This window comes from Trichomycterus rosablanca, chromosome 6, assembly GCF_030014385.1.
Source record: "Trichomycterus rosablanca isolate fTriRos1 chromosome 6, fTriRos1.hap1, whole genome shotgun sequence".
Taxonomy (NCBI): domain Eukaryota; kingdom Metazoa; phylum Chordata; class Actinopteri; order Siluriformes; family Trichomycteridae; genus Trichomycterus; species Trichomycterus rosablanca.
The window spans coordinates 40490981-40512491 of NC_085993.1; the positions used below are offsets into that span (position 1 = coordinate 40490981).

General features: G+C 38.4%; 1 long non-coding RNA gene and 2 pseudogenes across 1 annotated transcript; 1 reads left to right on the forward strand and 2 right to left on the reverse strand.

Annotated features, from left to right (window-relative positions):
- Window positions 1-1499: 1499 nt before the first annotated feature.
- LOC134316559 (uncharacterized) lies at window positions 1500-3227 on the forward strand. The gene is made up of 2 exons (XR_010013107.1): window positions 1500-1549; window positions 2775-3227. It is a non-coding gene; the product is annotated as an uncharacterized LOC134316559 (long non-coding RNA).
- Window positions 3228-6757: 3530 nt separating this feature from the next.
- Window positions 6758-11276, reverse strand: LOC134317313 (tubulin monoglycylase TTLL3-like; annotated as a pseudogene).
- Window positions 11277-14213: 2937 nt separating this feature from the next.
- Window positions 14214-21115, reverse strand: LOC134317314 (tubulin monoglycylase TTLL3-like; annotated as a pseudogene).
- Window positions 21116-21511: the final 396 nt, after the last annotated feature.

The following is a 21511-nucleotide window of genomic DNA, read 5'->3' on the forward strand; positions in this document are numbered from 1 at the left end:
GAGTGGATCCAAACTGGGACCATGCAAAAAAAGGAGAAATCCCAGAAAAAAAGTATAGTATATACTTATAGTAGGATCACCTGCACAAATATTGACACCCCTGGAAAACAATGGTATATACAGTATAACTCTGTGTGTACCACAACCATTGGCACCCTTAGAAATTGTAATAAGAAAAATCAAACGGAAGTATATTACCATTCTTATGTTCACCTGATTACTTAGAAACACTTTAAAGGTCCGCCATGACTACCTGTTTTACTGGAGTATAAATATGAGGTGACACACAGGCCTAAAACTCTTACTCATTAATCACAAAGAATAACCTTGTTAAAGCAACTGCAAAAAGACAGTACAGTTATAAAATGGCTACATGCCTTGTAACTCTTGTTGGCACTATGCAGAACAATTTTGAAAAGGTTTCTCAAAGAACATGTGTTTTATAGAACACAAGTTACAATTATGAAATTATTTCAAAACAGCTATAATGATATTGTAAAGAATTATCATTAAACTAAATAAACATGTACTTACTTATGCTATTGATACTTATGATACTCATGATATTATCAACAGATGGCAGCATTTAAAAACAAAAAATCACACACACACACACACACACACATATTTGTATGACCTGAACGTGCAAGCCAAATCAGACAAAATTTGGGACAGTATAAAAAATGCAAATAAAATAGACGTAGTGTTTCTTACATTTACATTGACTCTTATTCCATCTTATATGATGAACCCAGTATATTTCATGTTTTGTCTGGTCAACTTCATTTGAACTTTTAACACACATAAACATGCATTTTAGGCCTACAACACATTTCAAAAAAGTTGGAACAGGGCAATTTAGGGCTAATAATAAATTAAATAAACAAACTAAATAAGGACATGATTTCAATAATGTCAACAGCTGATTCTAATCATGATTTGGCACAAATCATGTTCAAAGGGAAGGAAGCAAATGTATTTTGTTTTATAAATTCTTTTGATGTGAAGACCTTATTTTTCTGTAGGTGGAAGGTCGGCTCCATTGTTAAGGTGGTTTACATGCTTAAAAGAACAATCTTCATATTTTTATTTAAATTCTGTTCAAAATGTATTAAGAGAATTTACTTGTACTTCTACTTTTAATATTTAAGTACATTTAATATCAGAAAATTACTTTTTATACTTATGTACATTAAACATTAGATACTTTTACGTTTACCCAAGTAATATTCCAAAAGGTTACTTTTACTTCTATTAAAGTAAACTTTTGTTAAAATACTTGTACTTTTACTCAAGTATGGCTTTCAGGTACTTTAACTACCACTATTATATATATACTATATATTATAATATAATATTTTGTAATAAATATTGTAGCAATAACCCATACAAATGGATTAAAATGTTCTTATGTATATTAGTCAGCATGTGAAATAAATAAGTATGAGTAAATCAGGAACCTTAAACACTACTGGTCCTGCACTGCGTTGTGCGCGCGCACCTGACCCGGGAAGTTTCGCGCTTCTTTTTCTGTGGTGTTAAATATAAGGTTCGTATTTAACATCGTCTTATTCTGTTTATCGCATCAAGGATGTAAATATTAACTTATTTAAGGTTCACCACAAGATATGTAGTCGGCTGTGAGTGACAGGAGTTTAATTAATGTGATGTATTGAGCTCAGGTTTAACCTGCCGACGGCAGTGAGTGGAAGGAACTCCTCGGGCGCCATCTTTACTGTTATAGTGTACTGAGTAAAACTAGGGAGAACTTCGGAGAATATGTTTAATTTTACAATCACGTTAAACGTAACGTAAAAACAGGATATGGTGACCCTAAGTTTTTAACTGAGGTTTTTTAGGGATGAAACCGGATATAAGCAGACGTGCTTGTAAAAGATTTGAATGCATTCATCTCTTTTAGGTAGAAAAGGGGGGTTTTTGTGGACGAAGTTCTGGCAACACAACTCACGCAAAAAGAAACAAAAATATATTGAGAGAAAACAGCTGGATTGAAGCCACTCTTTTGTCTGTGATTTTACTTTGTGTTGGTTAGAAAAAACTTGTAAGTTGAAGATACTTTCTGAGGAGCAGTTTTAAACAAGTATTGATTCCTGAGTGTAATGAGCAGTGCAATGGGGTAAAGGACTAAGTAAACAACAGCCTGATGTAAAGAAAATACAGAAACTACTGATAAACTAAGCAGTGAGACTATTCGCCCGTCAACTAGTACTGACATAACACATGTGCCAAGCACACACCATGTGACTAAGAGAGATCTTAGCTCTCATATGCCAGAATGGTACATGAACCACAGATTGTGGGATCCATGGACTCTGGGAAAAGCAGTGGGTTTATCACTGCTAATGGGAGCAGGTACCACTGCAGCACTAAACAAAATAAATGGATGAACATGGTCCGTTTTGTCTTTAGCAAATGAAACAGAGGACGCTGTTAAATTGTTTAATGTAGAACTGACAGCGATTAGGACAGCAGTAATACAACACAGGTTAGCCTTATATGTTCTACTAGCCGAACCGAAAGCGGTTTGTAAATTACTGAATACATCATGTTGCATAACAACATTACTTAAATTACTGAACATATGAGAAGTGCCATTAAAGTACCGCTAGTAGGAGATAATTCATGGGTTCCATGGTTTAGTCAGCTGGGAAAGGGTTTAGTGGATTTTGCAGACAATTCCTATATTAGTTATTATTGTATTGTGCATTTTACTTTTACCCTGTATTATGCAATGTTTCGTTTCTGCCCTACAGAAAACAATGTCCAGCCTAGCACCACGACTTCTGAGTGGAGAGTTAGCTACAGTGACTGTACAACACAAAGATGGCAAAGAAGAAGCTGAATTTGAATGGATTGACATTTTTCCTAGTTCCTGAACAACAATAAAACTTTTGTGTGTTTTTTGATTGTTGCAGGAAGAAAATGTTGTAGATTAGATAACCTATAGAGGAAGGGTGTTTCTAAGCCTCGGTGAGGTGGGACGAGTGCTGATTGGGCGTGCCCGCACTCCGAGCACCAACAAACGTCAAGAATGGCAAGGTTTCACCTAACCTAGATAGGTGTTACAAAGTGTGATTAAAATGGAAGCCTATTGTTTAACAAATGATGCCTAAGATTGGATGTGGCTTAGCTAGGTGTTCAAGAATTTAGGTATCAGTATTACTGTTTATTCAAAGAACTAAAGTGTTAAATAACTGATAACTTCATTTTTGAGTTTTGTCTTGATTTTAATCATCTTTATGTGAGTCATCCTGTGCTGAACTCAGGTGTTGGGTACACTATCGCATCAGGTAGGTTGGTTGGTAAGATGGGTAGGGTGTGGAATTTTCTCCCAATTAAAATTGGTTAATAATTAGCTCATGAGGATTTTCTCGTGAGCCTGAGTTTTTTTTTGCCAACCCCTGGGGGATGACAGGATGAACAAGCAGATAGCATGTAATATTTATATTAATTAATCATGTTAATCATTTATATATATTCAGACTTTATTAATCCATTATGGGTTATTTGCAAACTACCTATGATGTGCAACAGTAAAGCTTTTGAAGCTGTTATGACTAAAATATTTAATGTTTTGTCTTTTCACATCTGATATATTAAAATGATATGAGTATACCGTAGAAACATCTAACAAAAAGATCTAAAAATACTGAAGCAGTAAACCTTGTGAAAACCTAAATTTGTCAGTCTCAAAATGTGTGGTGTGTGTGTTTAATATATAGTCACTACATTCTTTTTTTTCTTACAATATAAGGTTCTATCTATTTGTATAAATTATTTTGGCACCTAAAATGTTGCACTACAAGGTGCTGCTGCTACTTGCTCATTTGAGCTGTGCACTAGTTATGTCTTACAATGTTATACTGCTTTTATCCATTGTTATGGATTGCTCACGTAGTTTTAGCCCTCGATTTTAACCTGAATGCCTATACTTTTATTTTATGTTCTATACTATGTATAGCATCAAATAGAGAATTGCAGCTGAATTTGGTGTACTTGTACAATGACAAGATACTGAGAGGATAATCATTCATTCCCACTCCCAAAAACATGCAGATAGTGGATAGATTGCTCTGCTAAGTTGTTGCCCCTTTCAGGGTGTAATTCTGTCACAGCATTGACCACAATTAACCACTAAGTAAAAATAATATGATTTATTTATTGTTGGTTTATACAGTAATTTGTTATTTTGTTGATGTTATATTGATGAGATCATTCCACGTAGCACCCGTTTCGTCTTCCTCTTCTTGCCAGCCATCCTCAGCTGTCTTATGTGGTTTGTGTCTATTTTCCAGGGTCGTTTTCAGATATTTTTTTTTATTGATGTTGAAGCCAGCTTCTGTTGCCATATGATGAGTGCACTTGGTTTGAGGATGCTCCAGCCTTGCATATCGTCTATGTTACCTCCATGTTTTCTGTCCTCTACCAGTCAGCAGTCAACAGACATGTCTGCCTACATTCTTGTTTCCTTCACCCCTTGGTGTTTTTCATATTCGTTGCATTAAAATAAATCTAACACAACAGTTTATTTAAAGTGTAATAAAGAATTCACTTTGTTTAAGAGATTTTCTTCTTAAGTGCATATGGACCATCCCCCTAAATAATATCTTGTCCAACCCATTAACTTCAAAAGTCACACAGGGAGTTAAGTAAGATCCACCTGTGTACAATAAAAGTGTAACATGATCTACCACATTATGTCAGTATAAATACACCTGTACTGAAGGGACCTCGAGTCCGTACCACCACAAAGCAAGCAACATGAAGGAGCTCACTACACAAGGAGCTCTATAAACAAGGAGCTCTATAAACAAGGTAATGACTTGAAGATTGCTGTGCACCAACACACTCCATCTAACTTGAAGGAGCTGGAGGAGTTTTGCTTTTGGGAACAGTGGCTAGATCCCAGTGGCTAGATGTTCTAACCTAATAAATACGTAAGTCCAGAAGACTTGCAGCAACAGGTGGATTTGGTATAGACTTAATGGAGATAACTATGCACATTAATGTCTGTTACCATGTTGTGTAAATCAAATTGTATAAACACCACAAAAATCAATTTTAATTTAAATTGTGATGCAAGAAAATAAGAAAAACACCAAGGATGGTGTAATCACGTTTACAGGGCACTGTATTTGTCCCCTTTAAGTTACAATGCTTCCTGAGTGTGTTTACACCTGTGCTTTGTTTTTTACAACAAGTACACAGACATGTGAACAATGTTGGCAGACCTTAAATCTTATGACTTCTGGAGAGAGGAGATGTTGAGGCAAGATGAACTAAGTGGCCTCATTTTCGCTGTATTCAGGTCTTCTGGCCTTTTAGTATAAACAGTCTTACTCTCAGAGATCCAGGATGCAGCATTTATGTAGCTGATGGTTGCATTTTTATCCAGCATCCTGTTGCAGCATTTAGGTGGAGGGCAGGGTATTATGGCAGCAGCCACTTGTTGGTTGTCTAAATGGCGCTGTCTGAAAGTGCACTTGGGGAGTTTGCTGGGCCCTGTAAACAACATGGGGTTGATGGAGGTTCGGCCAAGAAGCGTTTAAGTGGAGGGCAGGGTATTTTGCCTTCAGCTATATTCTGAACACCTGATTAGTGTTGTCTCTGAGGCACTTGATGCTTTAGTCTTTTTCTGTAGGCAGCAGGGATGGTACTCTGAGCTCCACAAAACCACCTCGTTCATGCAGTGTTTGGATGAAAGGACAGTCTTCTTGACTGCAGCATCCTTTTTCTTTTCATGATGGAGCTGAGTGACAGTCACACAGCGTCAGGGCTCTAGACTAACTTTTTGCACTTGTTGCACTGGTGCGCCTAACTTTTTTTGTTAGGTGCACCAACACAAAAGTTAGGTGCACCCAAATTTTTGACCGCATCGCATTTAACATTGCAGTTTTACAGTTTTTTTTTTTTTTTTTTTTTTTTTTTTTTTTAAATCACTGTCCAGATAGGCAATATTGACTTGTAAATGATTAATTAACAATCTGGTCAACATGACCTCGTCTGATGATGTGTTTGCTGCTGCCTGCCGCTGAAAGGCAGCAAAGAGAGGGGACACTTGGGCAGTGCATTTATCGCGGCATGTAATGTGTTTTATAGATGCATTGTGCTTTTTAATGTATTAGAACCAGTCACAAATGCACTATTGCCGGCCATGGTCTTCCCACACTCTTTACAGTAAATGCAGTGCATTATATTATCGGCTTTACTGTATCTTAGCCAGGGAAACTGGTCAAGCCACTCGCCTCGAAATGTATACACTTTACCCCTTTTAATTTCAGTGGGCTCTGGCTCGGAGTCGATCGTATGTGGCTCATTATCCTGTGTATATATATATATATATAGCTACGCATCTTTTGCTGCGAGCGGTGGTGAAGGTGTGGGAATAAAGGCACACGACAAAGTAGAGTCACTTTAACTGTTTAGTCAGGACTTCAATGAGCGTTACAACACTTTATGGACTGCCTAGCGCCAGAACCCGAACTTCAATTCTGGGGCCGTACAGCGAGTCTCATATACAAAACTAAACTAACTGCAAAATGTCCGAACGCACATGTATAAACCGGGTGCTGCATTCTGATTGGCTGAGCTGAATGTCGCTGACATATCGCCGCTACAATACTGTAACATAATAATAACAACCTGGCGAATGCAGCCAATTTTTTCCCCTCGAACGGCTGGTCGCACCGGTGCAACTTCAGATTTTTTTTAGTCCATTGACAAATTAGGTCGCACTCTAGAGCCCTGAGCGTTTAGGTGGAGGTCTGGGAATTTTGACTGCTGCTGTATTTTCCTCCACCAAAAGTTGCTGTCTGGGAGTGGTTGGTACATGAGGCTTTAATCTCCACCCATAAACAGGGTTGGCACACCTCTTCACCGGTGAAACAGTTAAATCAGACACTGGTTTCTTGTTAATTATGGCTGCTTGCTTAACTGGCGTGTTAAGGCATTGTTTAGGCAGAAAGCTGGCTCTCTCTGCAGCACTTTCACTTTTCTTTTCATTCTGGACCTGAGTGATTTTTCTTGATAGAGACGAGTGAGGCTTAGCCATGCTTGATGGTTTCTTGATGGGATTAGAAGGTCGCTTTATACCAGCACCGTTAATGAGCATGTTGATGCCACGGTATTGTCGCATTTTAATTTCATCCTACAAAAAAGTGATCATTAGTATTTAATGAAAAGAAAATCTAGCTTTTGAAAATCAACAGTATATTTCTGCTTTCACAAACCTGTTTGTATATAAGTTCAAATGCTCCAGTGTGAGGTATTTTGTTCTCCTTTCTGCTTGGCTGTAACAGAGGTAGATGGATCCATGGCTGGACTGGAATTAATCTCAATGAGCCAGGGACACAGGTCCTCTCCAAGCATGAAGTCGGCCCCGTACAACTCAAAACTCCCGTTCTTGGCTTGCACCTGATCCTGAGCCGTCTCCAGTGCATTTTACATGCCTGGAATTACTATGCTTCTCCATTGGTCTGCTTTGCCTTGACTGAAACTGGTGACAACACCACATGCTGTCCTTAGGAATCTCAGGGTGGAGCAGCTTAGGGGGATTAACATGCTTCTGGATAGAATTACTTTACTTTTGGCCCATTTTTATCATAGGTGGGAAGGAGGGTCTTACTAAATTACAACTTTCTTTACTGATCAATATGAGGTGAATGTTTCTGCTCATTTTAATAAGCAAACATTTGAGCATAACATTAAACACACACTTCTTTGTGCTCGTACCTGTCAGGTTTATCCAGTGAATAGGGCTGGGTGGAGAAACGCAGGTAGCAGTTGTTATAGAACCACAGTGTAAGAGGGTTCCAGTTAGTCACCAGGAACCACTGGAGTATATCAAACTTGGTGCTATGGATTAGAAGGGGGCACTCTATATATTTTTGCACTACCAGTTTGTTCATTTCTTTCATTTTATGCACCATTCTCAAGATCTCATCCAGTTGTTTACTGCACATGATGCCTAAAAAAATTCAAAGTATCATATCATAACTGCAAGCTTGATTTTTCATACATGGCTACTTCATATGTATCTATAAGATTGCTGATCAGATACTGACCTCTTCCACGAGACATAGCTGCTGGTTTGATGATCCACAGGTTTTGGGTCCCGTCGATTTTCATCTGTGGACTGAACTCGCGTAGCCTATCCAACATGGCCTGACAGCTTTTTATGTAACGAGTACTGTTCTCGATCTTAGCCCTTTTTACTGAAATACAGAGACACTGACACATCAAGCATGCTGTTAAACAACAAAACATCAAATGACTAGGAAGGAGCTTTACAGACATGTAAATCCTTGCAACGCCTTGCAACATCTGAGGCATTTTAATATATTCTCACACCTCCAGACATTTACACTGATAGAATTAATAGAATAGAAGAAAATTGAGAAGTGAATAAGACTCTAGTCCAAAGTTGCCCAGTACAGCACTAAATTCTAAATTAATAAAGGCAAATGAAAGGTGGAACTTACTGGACAGCCAGGTAATAGTGGTGAATGAACTCGGACCACTGCTCCTCGGTCAATGTGAAATCCAAGACGTTGTCAATGTCCTTGTGTTCATAACTGTCCAAGACGTCCTGGCACACCTTTAAAGCAGTGTCAGTTATTTTGGAAGGGACCACTGTTCAGGCTTGGCAGACTGTTGATCCATTCTTTTGGCCTGCAGAAAGAAATACCCTCACTTGTAATTGATTTTTGTAAATGTAGGTACAAGCCCCCTGTAGCTGAATTTAGTAAAATATTTGACATAAGAAAACCTACCAATGTACTTTATTTCTACTATGTTTGTGTAACACATGAATAATAGGCCTTTTGCCACTCTTTCCAAGAACTAAACGACGATAAATTCTCATAGGCTAAATATGTTAAATCCAATATGAAAAGAGTTTTTCTGATAAATGTAGCCATTTTGTGGTTAAATGGGACCAGTCATCATTTTCATTTCCCCTTTCCACAATAAACTGAAGGAGGCTGATACACGCTGTTCTTCTGAAGTCCTCTACAACAGAACAACATGAAGAGGGTTGGATACTCTTTGAAAGCACAATCTGACATGTGCTTTTACACATATAGCAAATTTAAGGACTGGAATCAGGGGGAGCGCTTACCAATGAATGCTTGCTTCTCATTTTCAGTCTCAAGGTCGTGGAAAGAATGTGTCTGGGTCAGCCGCATCAAACCAACACAGATCAGCTAACGTCAGATAACACTGTTAGTGCTAATGTTAAGGATTAGCTAGCATCCAAAGTAACTAATTTGAAGACACAGAATGCTAACCTGTGTTATTTTCGTCTTTCTAAAATGGCCACTTATTTTAATAACATTTCAGGCATAGTTTAGATATTCCTGTTTATTATTATAAACTTTTTAGGTTCATGACTTACCATTAGCAGGGCACCGCTTCACCAACGTCTTTTATTTTTCCATTTCTTACTTTCCAAATCAGTCATCAAGTGCTTGTGTCCTTTAATGAGCTCTGACTCAATAACACATGTGGCAGGAACTTCACCTTTAAGCAAATACACAGCGCGTACTTTGACAGACTTATTTCTGAGACTGATATAACTAAAAACTGACACTAAATTTGTATTTCGCGCGGTTCACCTGACTCGAAGCTCTGTGTGTGGAGGCCAGTGTTGCCAACTCCTCAGTAAGGAAAGTAGCTATTGGCTGTCCTAAAAGTAGCTAGAAGTCGCTAAATGACGTCATCGCCTAATTATGCATAAGGTCAATTTGCGTGTAATTGACGGTGTAGAAGAGAGGAATAACATCGTGGGAGAGACAAAAAGTGGGTAAAAACACCCTAAATATGTTTAGAACTACAGATGAACGTTCTTCTGTTGATTCGTGGTTTGTTTTTGTTTTTTAAGACAACACTGAGCTACTCTGAGCAGGGTTGCCAGATTGCGACAGTAATTTTCAGCCAAAATGCATGAAAAAACGCCCAAAACACAGGATAAGCAGATGATGTTTAGCATTTCACAAATAATAAACCAGTTAAACCATCATGACCTACAAATTAATATCTTAAAATGTACAGATCAGTAATTATACATTATAAAGGACAAATTATTTTTGCTTGCATGTCTTTAAAGTAGCCTGCCAAGTTTGTAAAATGCATTATTTGTTGGGACACACAACACTTTGCATGTAAATAAGAATAAACTTGCAAGCAATGAAAGTTTGCCCTCTCGTACATATGAGAGGTTGTATGTACGAGACTTGCTTACCTTCATATTCAACTCAAATCACACATATTTAACATTAATCAGTGTATTGATGGGTGTGGCAACAGTGTCTTGGACTGGAAAGAATAACCTGTCAATCAAAAAGGTTGGATGTGGTGGGAGAGGGTAGACCTATTTATATTCCACCTGCTTTAGCAATAGCTTTTTTTAAATTAATATTTTAAGCTGCCAAAATGATTACAAACCAGCCCAAATTTTGTTCACCCGCCAAATTGTGTTTTCCCCTGCCAATTTCCAACAAAATCCGCTCATTTTGGTGGAAAACCGCCCATTCTGGCAACACAGACTGTGGTACTGACCGCCCGTGAGTGCTTTGGGACGACGGAGGGGCGCAGGGCAGCACCCGCTGCTCACTGAGGACAGTAACTGCAGAACAATATGTTTTCACGTTCGAGTCTCCAAAAGTCTCCAGTAACACCAGAAAAAGTCGCTAGATTTGTCGCTAGTCGCTTTTTTGAAAAAATATAAATATCGCTAAGTCGCTAAGTTGGCAACACTGGTGGAGGCAGAGACGGTAGGTTGTAGAGCTGGGCGGTTCCTGAATCACCCGGGTTAATGATTCGAGTCTACCCATACTTGTACTGAATCAGGAATCACGACTCCGAGGTCTCAATTAACCCGGATCCTATGAGTCCTCAGACTGGCTCAGATGATTCGGCTGAACCGGCTTCACTCCAGTCTGTGAATCTAAGTAATAAGTTAAATATTCCAATAAACAAGCAGTTAAACACACTGGTGTTCGTTATGTGGCTACTTTAGGACTGTACCACTTAAGGAGTATCATAGCCCTTCCCCCATGGTAGTGCGTGAGTTGGTATTTTTAAATGGCAACATGTAGGTGGAAGCACTTGCATCATTTATGCATAAATCATGTGTAGTTTTTGCACATTTTGTATGCATTTTAACACAAAAAAAGTTTGGTTCACTTTTTTCTCATCTTACCAGCAGTGTGGTGGATGTTCGCCACAACAGCAGGTGCTGGATGATGTCTATTCATGGTCAGTAGGTCCCAAACAAAGAAACAATACCAAATAAACAGTACAAAAGCCTTTTATTAATACACTACAACACTACTACTACTAATAGTACTACTAGTACTACCAATTACAGTACTAATACGGCCGGTGATAGCTTAGTGGTTAAGGTACTGGACTAGTAAACAGAAGGTTGCCGGTTCAAGCTCCGCCACCACCAAGTTGCCACTGTTGGGTCCCTGAGCAAGGCCCTTAACCCTCAATTGCTCATTGTGTTCTGCTGAAAATGTAAATGTAATACTGCTAATTTCCACTAGTCCAGTTTTGACACTTTTTGATATTTTATGAGAGTGATAATGAAAGTTTTGTTTGATTTATAAAGTAAAACATTTTATTATATATTTGTGTGCTACTGAACTTGTGTGAGTGTATGTTATGAAACGTATTCCTTGTAGGCTTCTGTACAATCAAACTATCCCAGAACAAAACTGAGAGTTTCGTACTCTGCTTGCAGGAATCTGTTGTTCTGATGAATAATCAACTCTTTGCTGGTATAAATGTGTGAAAAATGATCAAATTTAATAAACAATAAGCTGTATGAACATGCATCTGCATTTTACCAAGAGATAACACTATCAGGAATTCTTTTAAATAAAAAGTTAACCAAAATGAATGAATTAATGGATGGATGGATGAATAAAAATACTAATATAACAAGAAAAAAATTACAGCTTGTATGTTCCAGTTTTGCAAAATGTATATTGTAAGCTTTACAAAATTAGAATTTATATCAGCACTGCTATTTGGAAACCTTTTGTATAAAAACTATTTTAATCTGGAACCCTAATAAAGGAAAAAGATCTACGTCTAATAAATCATGAATAAGTTATGTCTTTTTATTATATTTACTACTTCTGAATGGATTCTGCATGTTTGATTGCCAACCACCTACTAGAACAGTGGAGGATCTAGAATGAGAAAAAATATCTCAATCCAGTTGAGAACCTGTGGTCAATCCTCAAACAAGGGTAGACAAACAAGAAATTGTGATGAACTCCAAATACTGATTAGGAAAAAATAGGTTGCCATCAGTCAGGATTTGGCCCAGAAGCTGATATCCAGCACGCCAGGGTGAATTGCAGAAGTCTTAAAAAAGATTCAACACTGTCATTGCATATTTTGATGTAATTGACGGTTAAAACTTATGAAATGCTTATCATTGTACTTCAGTATACCATAGAAACATCTGAAAATACTGAAGCAGCAAACCTCGTAAAGACCACAATTTGTTTCAGTCACAAAGCTTTCGGCCAAACTGTAAGATTGTGGTAAAACGAGTGACAGCATAGCAAAGTAAGTTATATAATGTGTGTGTGTGTTTAATATATAATTACTATGTATATATTTAATTCAGTATCACCACAGTAATACAAACTGCTGTCTTTCCATGCTTACATTATACATTTCTCAACTATTTGTACAAATGCTATTGACACTTTACACCAAAAATGTTGCACTACAAGGTGCTGCTGCGACTTGCTCATTTGAGCTGTGCACTATTTCTATCTTACAATGTTATACTGCTTTTATTTATTTTTATAGATTGCTCACATAGTTTTAGCCGTAGATTTTAACCTGGAAGCTTACACTTTTGTGTTACTGTTATTTACTTTTCAATGTAAATACTTTATGTATTAATCTTGTATTATATATTATCTTTAGCATGGATATTTATTCATTCATTCATTCCCACTAACAAAAACATGCGGATAGTGCATAGATTGCTCTAAATTACCTCTACGTTCATGTAAGTAAATAAAAGTATAAAAGTGGTGCCAGTGCTACTTTGTTGCCCTGTTCTGGGTGTAATCCGGTCACAGCATTGACCACAATTACCCACTCAGTAAAAATAATTCATATAATTTATTAATTGTTGGTATGTACAGGTATTTGTTGGTATTTTGTTGATGTTATATTGATGAGATCTTGCTCTTTTCACATAGCACCCCTGTTTCATCTTCCTCTTCTTGCCAGCCATCCTCTGCTGTCTTGCGTGGTTAGTGTCCATTTTCCAGGGCCGTTTTCAGGTATTTCTTTATTATTGACGTTGAAGCCAGCTTCTGTTGCCATATGATGAGAGCACTTGGTTTGATGATGCTCCAGCCTTGCATATCGTCTATGTTATCTCCATGTTTTCTGTCCTCTACCAGTCAGCAGTCAACAGACATGTCTGCCTACATTCTTGTTCCCTACACCCCCTGGTGTTTTTCATATTCTGTTGCATTAAAATCAATTTGGATTTTATGCAATGACCCTAACAAAACAGTCTAATTAAAGTGTAATAAAGAAACTACTTTGTTTAAGAGATTTTCTAATTAAGTGCATATGTATCATACCCCTAAATAATATCTTGTCCAACCCATTTACTTCAAAAGTCACACAGGTAGTTAAGTAAGATCCACCTGTGTACAATAAAAGTGTAACATGATCTACCACATTATGTCAGTATACGTAAATACATCTGTACTGAAAGGACCCTGAGTCTGTACCACCACTAAGCAAGCAACATAAAGGAGCTCACTAAACATGGGGCTCTTCAAACAAGGTAATGACTTGAAGATTGCTGTGCACCAACACACTTCATCTAACTTGAAGGAGCTGGAGGAGTTTTGCCTTTGGGTACAGGCAAACATCCCAGTGGCTAGCTGTTCTATTAAGTATTGACTTAATGGAAATAACTATGCACATTAATGTCTGTTACCATGTTGTGTAAATCAAATTGTATAAACCCCACAAAATTTTTAATTTAAACTGTGATGCAAGAAAATAAGAAAAACACCAAGGAGGGTTGTAAACACTTTTACAGGGCACTGTATTTGTCCCCTTAAGGTCACTGTGTTGTTGTTTTGTTTTGTTTTTTAACAAAAGTTTAGCAGACATGGGAACAATGTAGGCAGACCTTAAATCTTATAACTTCTGGAGGGAGGAGATGTTGAGGCAAGATTTAGACTAAGTGGCCTCTTTTTTGCTGCATTCAGGTCTTCTGGCCTTTTAGTATAAACAGTCTTACTCTCAGACATCCAGGATGCAGCATTTATGTAGCTGATGGTTGCTTTTTGATCCAGCATCCTGTTGTAGCATTTAGGTGGAGGGCAGGGTATCATGGCAGCAGCCAAATGTTGGTTGCCTGAATCTAGCTGTCTGTGGGTGAAAGGCACTTGAGGAGTTTGCTGGGCCCTGTAAACAACAGGCTTGGCTCTCTGACACATATCTCTTAATGTGGCTTGCTGAACCAGCTCACAGTATTGAGGCAAAGTGCTAGTCTTCTCAGCTGCCATTCCCTTTTCTCTCTCATGAAGATGAGTGTCAGTCCTTGACGGGGTTGATGGAGGTTCAGCCAAGCAGTGTTTAGGCGGAGGGCAGGGTATTTTGCCTTCAGCTATATTTTGAACACCTAAATTATGTTGTCTCAAAGGCACTTGGACCTTTAGTCTTCTTCTGTAGGCGGCAGGGACGGTACTCTGAGCTCCACAAAACTTTGCTGGAAAAACACTGCATTCAGACTCTGTATTGTTGTCACTTGAGGTTGCTTGATGAACCACCTCGTTCATGCAGTGTTTGGATGAAAGACCAGTCTTCTTGACTGCAGCATCCTTTTCCTTTTCATGGTGGAGCTGAGTGACAGTCGGTGATGAGGTCAAGCGAGGCTCAGTCACGCAGCGTTTAGGTGGAGGGCTGGGAATTTTGACTGCTGCTGTATTTTCCACCAAAAGTTGCTCTTTGGGAGTGGTTGGCACATGAGGCTTTAATCTCCGCCTATAAACAGGGTTGGCACACATCTTTATTGGCGAAACAGTGAAAGCAGATGCTGGTTTCTGGTGAATTATGGCTGCTTGCTTAACTACTGTCTTAATGCACTGTTTAGGCAGAAAGCTGGCCTTCTTTGCAGCACTTTCACTTTTCATTCCATTCTGGACCTGAGTGATTTTTCTTGATGGAGACGAATGAGGCTTAGCCATGCTTGATGGTTTCTTGGGGGGAGGAGAAGGTCGCTTTATACCAGCACCGTTAATGGGGATGTTGATTCCACTGTATTGTGGCATTTTAATTTCATCCTACAAAAAAAGTGATAATTAGTATTTAATGAAAAAAATCCAGCTTCTAAAAATCAACAGTATATTTCTGCTTTCACAAACCTGTTTGTATATAAGCTCAAATGCTCCAGTGTGAGCTCTTTTGTTCTCCTTTCGGTCCAGTACAACACGTAGGGTGTCCTCCAGCACTTCTGCACAAAGTTTGGCTGTTACAGCGGTAGATGGATCCATGGCTGGACTGGAATTAATCTCAATGAGCCAGGGACACAGGTCCTCTCCAAGCATGAAGTCGGCCCCGTACAACTCAAAACTCCCGTTCCTGGCTTGCACCTGATCCTGAGCCGTCTTCAGTGCATGAATTATTGCATTTTTCATGCCTGGAATGATTGTGCTCTTCCATTGGTCTGCTTTGCCCTGATTCGACAAAAATGACTGAAACTGGTGACAACACCACATGCTGTCCTTAGGAATCTCAGGGTGGAGCAGCTCAGAGGGATTAAAGTGCTTCTGGATGGAATTATTGCACAGATGTACTGATCTGAACCAGATAGAGTGAAAGAACAATACAGAGTTAATTTGTGGCAAATATAAACAATTCTATTTTTGCCTCTTACTTTTGGCATATTTTAATTATAGGTGGGAAGGAGGGGCTTACTAAACTTTCTTTACTAATGAATATAAGGTGAATGTTATGCTCCTCGTACCTGTCAAGTTTATCCAGTGAATAGGGCTGGGTGGAGAAACGCAGGTAGCAGTTGTTATAGAACCACACTGTAAGAGGGTTCCAGTTAGTCACCAGGAACCACTGTCGTATGTCAAACTTGGTGCCATGGATTAGAAGGGGGTGCTCTATATATTTCTGCACTACAAGTCTGTTACTTTTTTTCTTATTATGCACCATTTTTAAGATCTCATCCAGTTGTTTACTGCACATGATGCCTAAAAACAAACAAAAACACATTCATTTAAATAAAGAAAGAAAATCATTTTCTACCTTTTTAAATTCAAAGTATCATATATATCATAACTGCAATCCTGATTACTCATACATGGCTACTTCATATGTATCTATAAGATTGCTGATCAGATACTGACCTCTTCCACGAGACATAGCTGCAGGTTTGATAATCCACAGGTTTTGGGTCCCGTCGATTTTCAGCTGTGGACTGAACTCGCGTAACCTGTCCAACATGGCCCGACAGCTTTTCGTGTAATGAGTACAGTTCTCAATCTTAGCCCCTTTACTGAAATACAGAGACACTGACACATCAAGCTTGCTGTTCTACAACAAAACATCAAATGATTAGGAAGGGGCTTTGTAGACATGTAAATCCTTGTAACGCCTTGCAACATCTGAGGCATTTTAATATATTCTTCCACCTCCACTCATTTACATCGATAAAGAAAATTAAGGAGAATTGAATAAAACTCTAGTCTAAAGCTGCCCAGTACAGCACAAAATTCTAAATAAATAAAGGCAAATGAAAGGTAAAACTTACTGAAGAGCCAGGTAGTAGTGCTGAAGGAACTCGGACCACTGCTTCTCAGTTAAGGTGAAATCCAGGACGTTGTCAATGTCCTTGTGTTCATAACTGTCCAAGATGTCCTGGCACACCTTTAAAGCAGTGTCAATCATTTTGGAAGGGATCTTTGTCTGGGCTTGGTGAACCATTGATCCATTCTTTTGGCCTGCAGAAAGAAATACCCTCGCTTGTAATTGATTTTTGTAAATCTAGGTACGAGCCCCCTGTAGCTGCATTTAGTAAAATATTTGAGGTAAGAGAACCTACCAATGTACTTCATTTATACTATATTTGTGTAACACATGAATAATAGGCCTTTTGCTACTCTTTCTAAAAACTGAATAAAGTTCTAATTATATTAAACATAATATAAAAAAAAATTGTTTTTCTGATAAATGTAAGCCTTTATTGGTTGAATGGGATCACTCACCATTTTCATTTTCTCTCTCCACAATAAACTGAAGGAGGCTGATACACGCTGTTCTTCTGAAGTCCTCTACAACAGAACAACATAAAGAGGGTTGGATACTCTTTGAAAGCACAATCTGACATGCTTTTACATCTATACCAAGTTTAAGGACTGGCATCAGGGGGAGCGCTTACCAATGAATTCTTGCTTCTCATGTTCAGTCTCAAGGTTGTAGCATCGTGGAAAGAATGAATTTGGATCAGCCGCATCAAACCAACACAGATTCCTCAAGTTATTACACAAGCCTGCCTAAAGAAATAAAGGTAGGATGCAAACTTTAAAAAATGAATTTTAGTGGACTACTGTGCTGTTGCCTTTTAAGACTAGTTTAGAAATCAGTATGTCCACGAGGAATGTTACTTGGTCAAGAGAGAGCATGATATAAGCAGTTTAAATTAGTACAATTACAAAAATAAACTTCAGAGGTCACACCTTGGTAGTGATGGCTCCAGACTTTTCAAAATGGTTGATTAGCAGCTTCTTTGAGGGTGTGTTGGCATGAATGGATTTTGTCTTCACTTTCCAGTAAAAATTCGTTGGTACGTTTCTGACCATTTGAGACTAAAAAAGACAAAGGTAAATAAAGTGATTACAGAAAAAGTCTGAATAAGTCAAAGAAGATCTGCATTGCAAACATTGCATTCTTTTTAAACTAAATTAGAAAAAGTCAAATCAATTTAATTGATACAACAATGCATTTAGTGTATGTTTAGGACTGTTATTGTCACAATTATTCCAATTTCCTAAATATCTGGTCTATATCTTCCAGATTTTTTTTGTCATTATTCATTGATTCTTGTAGTAGATTAATAGATTCTGGTTGTGTTCTTTAAATCAGGACTGAAGATAAGGACACAGTAAAACTGTTATATTTAAGCACACAAATAGTTTACTGTCTTACCATGAGACTGTGGATCTCATCATGGTCTTGATTTCCTACTTCTTCTGCCATAAAAAATAATACATAGAACAAAACATTACATTTACAATTGTACTCTTACATGAACAGAACCGTGTCCACTGATAATAATTTACCTGTATTACCTGGTGTACTGTTTACTGTACAGTGAATAAAAGCTTTATTCTTACCTTCATTATTATCATTATCATTCTCATCATCACCATCTTCATCTCCATCATTACAACCCTTACCTGCCTTACCATGTTGTTGCAGCAAATGCTGGATTTGTTGAACAGATGATGGATTCTTAGATGTAGTCAAATACCTTTCAACCCATCCTCTTGTTCTCAGTCCAGCACGTATTGCAGGGTAGTGACCATGGATGGAGAATATCTTTTGTTGCTGATAGAGGGAGGGTTACAAGAGAAGTTAGGTGTACATGTTTAGTAAAAGAGGGCCTGTGAGGTATGTTCAGGACAGAGCAAAAGTATGAGAGTATGAGCAATACTACTCTTTACCTCAACCGCCTCTTCCACCAGCACTCTGGCTGTGTGAAACTTCTCCTGATTAATAAACTGAGAGTCCAAAAGAGTAGCTTGTTCCATTGCTTTGTTTTGAAAGCTGCAAATAACAAAATAGGATAACTAATTGGAAACATATGTCTTTATTAGTCGTATTAGTCTGTGTTTTATTTTACTGTAATACTTGAAGTAAATCATAACATCATTTTAAACATTTAAAATAGTTAAAAGGAAAATTAAACACACTAAAATTGCACTAAGAAATAAGTCCCATCTCATGAACTAATTAATAAATTAGATTTTCGTTTTCATATCTAGTCTAGTGAGATGTTACTACTTACTGAAGTGCATTAGATGTAGCAAATGTGTGGTTTGGCTGTAGTCAATAATAAACTTTCCTATTATAACTTTTTTTTTGAACCTATATTTCTTTTATTAAAACATGTTATACAATGTACAGCTGTTACTGTTTTAAGTTTTAGCAAAAATCATTAACGAAAAAGAGAAAAACTCACCGTCAAGTGAATCGCAGCTTGAAGTGAACGAAATGTGAAGCTGCTCTGCTGGTGACGGAGATACACTGATAGTGTGAACCCTAAATCTACAGTTACGTCATAATAAGGAGAAACTGAGTGACGCATCAACATTCCGAAGCAAGAAAGCGGATGATCAGTCTGATCTGGTCACCTGCATTTCTACAAGCAATAACAAAACAATATTAATACTACTACTACTACTACTACTACTACTAATAATAATAATAATTCACTATAGATGAAAATGAAGCTGCTGTACTATTATTATAATATCGTTCATTAAGATAAGATAAGATAAGATAAGATAAGACTTTATTGATCCCCTTTGGGAAATTAACTTGTTACAGCAGTAGGAAGACAGGAAAAATCAGAAAGAAATACAACGTTAAAATATTGCACACATAGTGTGTAGTTGTTTACTCTATGAAAAAATAATATATACATTAGAAATATGCAAAATATATTACGTATTGCACTTATTGTAATAAATTACATATTGCACTTCTTATTCCACCATGAACATGTAAGATTAGGTATGAGTGACATATTACATATTATTACTGTTGTAAGCCCTGATGGCTGCTGGAATGAAGGACCTGTGGTAGCGCTCCTTCTTACACATGGGGTGGAGGAGTCTGGTACTGAAGGAGCTTGTTAGGTCCCCTACAGACTCATGTAGTGGATGTGCGGTGTTGTCCAGGATGGATGACAGCTTGGCAGCTATTGGCATTTTAATAAGTCATGTTTGTAATATTCTCCGCTAGATGGCGTTCTAGACCTTTTTTTTTTTACTAGACATTGTATTAGCAGTGGGAGCTTAACTAAGCTTTTTGTCACCAAATTATGTTTGTATTTGTAATGCAAGCTGCACAAAGTAATGCAGGTAAACAACATGTCCTGTGTTCTATGTTATTATTGTCCTGTTTTTGTCTATGTGGGGTTTTGCATGTTCTCCCCGTGTCTGCACTGATATCCCTAGTGTAATTCAATTTATTGCATCTTACAAAACATATGGGGCGGCACGGTGGCTAAGTGGGTAGCACTGTTGCCTCACAGCAAGAAGGTCCTGGGTTTAATTCCCGGGTGGGGCGGTCCAGGTCCTCTCCCCGTGTCTGCGTGGGTGTCCTCCAGGTGCTCCGGTTTCCTCCCACAGTCCAAAAACATGCAAGTGAGGTGAATTGGAGATACTAAATTGTCCATGACTGTGTTCGATATAACCTTGTGAACTGATGAACCTTGTGTAATGAGTAACTACCGTTCCATTGCTCTCTGGTAAATTACAAGGGCATGAAAAAAGAGACCAGATCTGATATATGGCAGATCCCTCCCACTATGCTTAACAAGTGAACACAACAAACAAGTCACCGAACACCTTTAACAAAAATGATAACTTACAAATTCAACACAAACATGAACACAAAACTATTTACATAATCACCCCCCACCCTGTTCCAACCATTAAACCCGATATAACCCTTATTAATGTTCCAGCTGTGGGTGCACTGCCCGGACAGTGAGCCAGCCGCTTGTCACATAACCCCCTCCCCAAGGGCCAACCGACCCGATGGCCCCAACACGCAAAACATCCCAACAAATAACAGCTCAGCATACAATGTTATGGCACGATTTCACAACAACACTCTACAGCTGGTAGTCTGCAAAGCGTCCGGGCAGACGCAACTCCCACCAGGGCCGGGCAGGCTGTGGTGATGTATTGGAGCCCGCTGGAGTTGGTGGTGGCTTGGTCTCGGCCTCTGCCAATCGTGTCTGATATGGTGCTAGTCTACTGCAGTGGACAACCACTGTATGCCGTTGCATGTGGACACTATACACGACTTCTGAAAGTTGCTCAAGCACCGTTTGGGGGCCCTCCCAAGCATTCTAAAGCTTGGGGTTAAGCCCTTTATGCTGTGTGGGATTAAACAGACATACCTTGCCACCTGGCTAGAGCAATTCTCCCTGACACCTCACGTCATAGGGCCTCACAAACAGTAGCGCCCCTCTGCTGCTGCCAGCAGATCTTGTGTACACCATCCATCCTGGCACTCAGATCTTAAACATATAATGAACACCCTGGCAGCAACTCCACAGGCAAGCTTCAAGGGCAATGCACAGAAGAATGCCTTTATTTGTCATATATACATATTAAATATACAATTAAATTCTTTCTTTGCATATTCCAGCTTGTTCGGAAGCTGGAGTCAGAGCGCAGGG